Raw genomic sequence first — 6651 nt, 5'->3', positions numbered from 1 at the left:
CTAGGGGTGATTTCAAAGCCATGATTATGTGTGCAATATAATTTGATAAATTCCAGTTATGAACTCTTGAATCATGAATGCAATTGGCTTAACTATTTGATTGATAACTTATTTGTATTTGTTAATTAAGGGTCGACACTTAATTGGCATGCATAAATCCGTTGCTAGAATATAAGGAAGTTTCACATAATTGTTACAAACTTATATTCACATGTAGTGAAGGTCGCTTATAAACGATCGCGTTAAGTTCAATTCCTACCATGAGTGTGACATGATGTCATAGTTGTAAGTGCTTTGTCAATGCTTATGATTTTCATTAAACGTAATGATCTTTGATTGTATCTGTATTATGATGTCATGTAGGGAACTTTAGAAGAATATTTTGGGTTGTCGAATGATGTCATCCAATCCAATAAAACAAGGAAAATCTGAGAGTTAACTAGTGATGTCACGGTTAATTTGGAGCATTTTCGTTCATAATTCAATGAAGTAGTAACTGGAAATTAAGTTATTTGCATACATGTCATGTGTGGAGAAAAAGCCTCTAGCTATCCCATCCATTATCTTATTTCTCAAATTTGTTTTACAACCTGTCTAGTTTTTCGTACTTGTTTGTTTGTTACAACTTCCTCCAAATCAAAACCCCCATTTTAGTTTCATGTTTCAAAGTGTTTCCAATCTGTTTTAATTTGTGTTTTTAAATGTTTTGATTCAAGTAAAAATTAATTTTCGTCCAAAGTCATTCCTAGTGTCTAGTTTAAGTTTATTTGGTTGTTTCAAGCTGTTTTGAGTATTTTAAGTTTTCTTTGAGTCTTGTTAAGTGTTTTTAAATTTAGTTTTATGTTTTTGAGTTAGTTTAGAGATTATTAGCAAGCCCTCCTAATCCCCGGTCCAGAACGATCTCTACTTATACTTATACTACAATTGTCAAAAGAGGGTTAAATTTGTGTGTTAAGTTAATTTTCGCATCAGAGAGTGGCCATTATTTGATTTTTGGAAGAACTAAAATGTGTATCTATGATGACTACACATGCTCCAAATTATTGTAAGGGTTCTTATGAAGGGTAATAAAAGTTTTCCCTTGAAACTTCAACCAGGAATACAAATGGCAATTAAAGTAAGTCTATGCTAATCAGTTGAGATATGGCATAAGAGAATGGGGCACTTAAAAATGAATGCCTTGAAGTAACTGTAGGAACAAGAAATGCTAGTTGGTATGCCAAAGTTAAAGGTTAAAAACAATGTCTGTGAGGGTTGTGCACTTAGGAAACACTGTAGGGAATCATTTCCACGTAAAACAAGTTGGAAGGCTTCATTACCACTAGAGCTAGTCCACACAAACATATGTGTCCTATGCAATCATCAATTAAAACTAGGAACCTTTATAGATGATTGCACAAAGACGAGATGGGTCTACTTTCTGAGAAATAAGTAAAAAACATTAAATGTGTTTAAGAAGTTTAAGGCCACTGTTGAACTGTAAAGTGGATACAAACTAAAGAGATTGAGAAGTGACAAAGGAGGTGAATATACCTCTCTTGAGTTTACTAAATTTTGTGAAAGCTTGGACTTTGAAAGGCAATTCACTGTTGCCTATTCACCCTAACAAAATGGAGTGGCAAAAAGAGAACAGAACCACTAGGGAAATGGCTAATTGTATGTTGATTGAGAAGGATATTCCACTAGAATTTTAGGCAGACGCAGTCAATGCTGCAATCTACATTCTCAATAGAAGTCCAACTAAAACATTGGACAAAAAGACTCCATTTGAAGCCTACAATGGGAAGAAGCTTGGAATCAAGCACCTGAAAGTGTTTGGATCTCTGTGCTATACTCAAGTTCCAAGTCAACTAAGGCAGAAGCTGGATGTAACTAGTTCTAAGTGTATCTTACTTGGATATGGAACTTGTGAGAAGGGTTATAGGCTCTATAATCTAGAAACTAAGAAGATGATTGGCTCCAGAGATGTTATATTCAATGAAGATGCAATCATCTCTGGATGAAGTGAAGTGTATGGTGATGAAGAGAGTACTAGTGTGAATGAAGATGATGCTAATGGGGTTATAAAGTCTTCACAAGATCAAAATGATCAAGTGAATGTTGTTTCAACAAGTCCGTCTCCCCAAGTCACTTAAACAAGTCCACAGGAATTTGATCATACACCTCTAAGATTTAAAAGTCTGAATGAGGTATATAAAAGATGTAACTTGTGCATAATTGAACCTGAGTCTTTTGAGGAAACAAAAAGAGGTAAAGCTTAGAAAAAATAATGTCTGCTGAAATAGAGATGACTTAGAATAATTCTACCTATGATTTAGTTGATATACCTTTTGATAAGCTAGTCATTGGTCTCAAATGGGTTTATAAAACTAAATTGAATCTAGATGGCTCAATGCAAAATAATAAGGCAAGGTTAGTAGCTAAAGGCTTTTCCCAGATGCCAAGAATTGATTTCAATGAGACTTTTGCACTTGTAGCAAGATTGGACACCATAAGAACATTGATAGCCTTGGCAGCTCAAAATGAATGGAAATTATTCCAATTGGATGTCAAGTCTACTTTTCTAAATGGAACTCTGCTTGAAGAAGTGTATGTTGATCAGCCACTGGGATTTGTTGTCAAGGGACAAGAAGATAAAGTTTACAAGTTGAAGAAGGCATTATATGGCCTGAAACAAGCTCCTAGAACTTGGTATGATGAATTGACACTTATTTAAGTAAATCTTGGTTTGAAAAGAGTCCAAGTAAGGCTACATTGTACATTAAGGGCTGGTTTGGTATTGTTGTGCTTTGAAAAAAAGCTGCTTATGCTGTGTTGTGAGAATAAGCAGCTGAATGTTTGGTAAACTTTTTTGTAAAAGTTCTTTTGGAAAAAAAAATGCAGATGATAGTGTTTCGTAAACTTTTATGTAAAACAGCTGTGACTGTGAAATGACCAAAAAAGGTATAATACTAGATGTGCTATTAATTTAATTTTCTTAACAAATAAAGGTGAATTACTAAATATACTTTATTTTTAAAAGAAAAATATTTATAAATTTTATCTTAAATATTAATTAGTATGACAAACTAATTCAATTGAAATATTTTAGATTGAATGGCTATGATTCATTAGTACAATATTGTTAATGTAGTTGAAAGTAGTCTAATTAGATGCATTCATCAAATCCACTCCTACCAACCAAGCTTCAATTCCTTTCTCTCTCTCTCTCTCTCTCTCTCTCTCTCTCTCTCTCAATTTTCCCAGTTTCGTTTCCTATCTCTGTCACTCTTTCAATTTTTCCAAGAAAATTCAACACCAACAACCAAATCATGGAAGAAAATCAGCTTTCGAATCAATCGCCAACGGCGACCACCATGGCGCCGCATCTACCACCGTAAACGACTACAATAATACCTATCACACCCACGCCAACAATGACCACGGCTGGCAGAAGGTCACCATGAAGTGCCCGAGGAAGAAGAAGGAATCGAACGCCGAAGAAATCAACAATTTGAATAAGCTCGTCCCCGACATCATGAGCGGCAATGAAAACGGCGTTTTCTGGTCGTTGGAAAAACAACCGGATGACCGGCACCAGCGGATTCTTGAAGCTCAGAGGGCCAATGTCGACCTCGATGATGTTGCTCTAGCGAGATCAAAGCTCAGGTCCGATGATAAGGATAGGTATAATAGCGATGATGAAGCTGCGACACCGATACGTGAAGGCCGAGGAGGCGAAGAAGGGTAGGATTGCCAGAAACTTTCATTAAAGGGTTACTATTCACTCGCGTTTTAGAGGTTTGCGCAGAAGCTAAAAAGCTAGTTTTTTCAAAGATGCCTTTTGCTACTTCTATGTTTTGGCTTTTTTTTTCACCCAAAACTATGAAAAAAAGTTGAAGTTGGAAGTTTACCAAACACCAAAAACTCTCCCAGCTTTTTTTCATACCATTTTTTTTTTTTTTAAATCACTTTAACCCCAAACCATACCTAAGTCCAGTGATGCAAGGATTCTCATTGTGTCTCTGTATGTAGATGACATTATCTACGCTAGCAGCTCAGAGACTATGATGTTAGAGTTCAAAATGGAGATGATGAACCAATATGAAATGTCAGACTTAGGTTTATTGCATCATTTTCTTGGTTTGGAAATTGTACAAAGTGAGAAGGGTATATTCATACACTAGAAGAAATATGCCAAAACACTGCTGGAAAGATTTGGATTGAAAGACTATAAGGCTGTTAGCAAACCATTGGCAGTGAATGAGAAGTTAAGTAAAGCTGATGGTAGTGAAAATGCAGATGAAGGTCTACATAGGAAGATTATGTGTAGCTTGTTATACTTAACAGCTACAAGACCTGACTTAATGTATATAGCATGTTTTGCTTACTTGATTTATGCATAGTCCAACAAGAAAACACCTGGGAATTGCCAAAAGAGTATTGAGGTATGTTCAAGGAACTTTGGACTTTGGAATTGAGAATATGAAAGGCAAAGTAGCTATGTTGACAGGCTATTGTGATAGTGACTAAGCAGGGAGTGATGATGACATGAGATGTATATCTGGAAATGCTTTTAGCTTTGGTTTAAGTTGGGCCTCTATGAATCAATGCAATGTTGCACTATCCATTGCTGAAGCTAAATATGTGAGTACTGCAGAAGCTACAGCACAAGCAATTTGGCTGATACTTGTCTAGTTGACTTTGGAGAAGAATAAGTTGAAGTTACACCTTTGTTATGTGATAACACATTAGCCATTGCCATATCTAAGAATCCAGTTTTCCACCAAAAAACTAGACACATCAACAGAAGGTACCATTATATTTGAGATGCAATCCAAGATGGAACCATTGATCTAATATACTGCAAAACAGAAGATCAATTAGCTGACATATTTACAAGGGCTTTGGCAAAATGATCGATTTAAAACTCTCAAGAAAGAGCTTCGAGTGAAATCAACTAAACATTAGAAGGGAGTGTTGATTGTAAATGTATTTGCTGATTTATGTGATGGTTTAATTTGAGCATGTGAAGTCTAGATTTATTGTTTGGTTTCCCTTGTCAAATGTTATAAATTGTACCACACATGCCACAGTTAGTTTTAGGGTTAAAATGCTACTTTTAGGATCATGCTACTGGAAATATCATTTAAAGAGCTTAACTTCTCTCACCAAAGGTTTGTTCATTCATATGCATTTTATGCCATTCTTTCTAGTACATTCTGTCTTGTGGATTTGTCTCATCAAAACTTCTCGCTGCTTTCACGCGAGCTAGGTACACACTTTAAGACGACCCACATGGGCCATCTGATAGCTTTTTCTCGAAAATGGTTTTTCAACCCTAGATATTTCCAAATTGATTTTGCACATGACACGTGGTTTTTCTGGTCCCCATTCTTGTCTGAACATCAAGCTAATATCAACTGGAACACCATGGTACTTCACAATCTTCGATATGAAAAACTTAGCTAATCGGCTTAATGAGTATTTTTCCCTCACTGGAATACAGTGTGCTGACTTAGTGAGCCGATCAACTATCACCCAAATACCGTCATAACAATTATGTGTACGTGGAAGTTTGTACACGAAATCCATAGTAATATTTTCCCATTTCCACTGTGGAATGGGAAGTGGCTGTATCAATCCAAAAGGTTTCTTTCTTTCTACTTTAACTTGCTGAAAAATGACACACCTACTCACATACTCAGCAATCTCTCTTTTCATACCCGGCCAATAATAAAATGGTAGAATGGTAAGAAACATTTTAGTACCTCCTGGATGCATTGCATATGCCGAAATATGCGCTTCATCTAGGATTTCTTTCTTTAACTCTGCATTATTTGGCACATACATTCTGTTCTCTTGCATAAGCATGCCATCAATTTCTCGAATTCTAAAATATTTCTTCTTGCCTCGATTTCTTGTTTTAATTATTTCCTGGGTCTCTTCATCAATCATTTGAGCTTCAAGCACGCGATCAATTAAAATTGGTCTAACTTGAAAATTCCCAAGTAAGGCTTCCTCTCGATCTTTCACTTCTAACTCCACTCCAGTGGACCTCAAATCAGCAAGAAGAGGAACATGACAATCATAGATGTCATTAAGTATAGCTGGAGTCTTCCTACTAAGTGCATCTGCCACTGTATTTTCACGACCAAGGTGATACTTAATCATGCAATCATAATCGCTAAGTAACTCAATCCACCTCTGCTGCTGAAGATTTAGATCCCTTTGAGTAAAAAGATACCAAAGACTCTTATGATCCGTGAACATCTTACATTGCTCACCATAAAGACAATGTCTCAAAATCTTCAGAGCAAAGATGATAGCCGCTAACTCTAGATCATGAGTAGGGTAATTCTTCTCGTGAGGTTTCAACTATCTCGAAACATAAGCAATCACCCTACCATGTTGCATTAATACACAACCCATACCATTTAAAGAAGCATCAGTGTAGACCTCAAAATTACCACTATCATTTGGGAGTGCTAAAACAGGTGCATGAGTGAGATAATACTTCAATTGCTGAAAACTTTGCTCATAATTATCATCCCACTCAAACTTAACATCCTTTCTGGTCAACCTCGTTAATGGTAAAGCAATAACTGAAAAATCCTTAACAAACCGTCTATAATAGCCTGCTAGGCCAAGAAAACTCCGTACCTAAGTGAC

This window comes from Malus sylvestris, chromosome 16 (genome assembly GCF_916048215.2).
Source record: "Malus sylvestris chromosome 16, drMalSylv7.2, whole genome shotgun sequence".
Taxonomy (NCBI): Eukaryota; Viridiplantae; Streptophyta; class Magnoliopsida; order Rosales; family Rosaceae; genus Malus; species Malus sylvestris.
Note: the sequence above shows the minus strand (reverse complement) of the source record.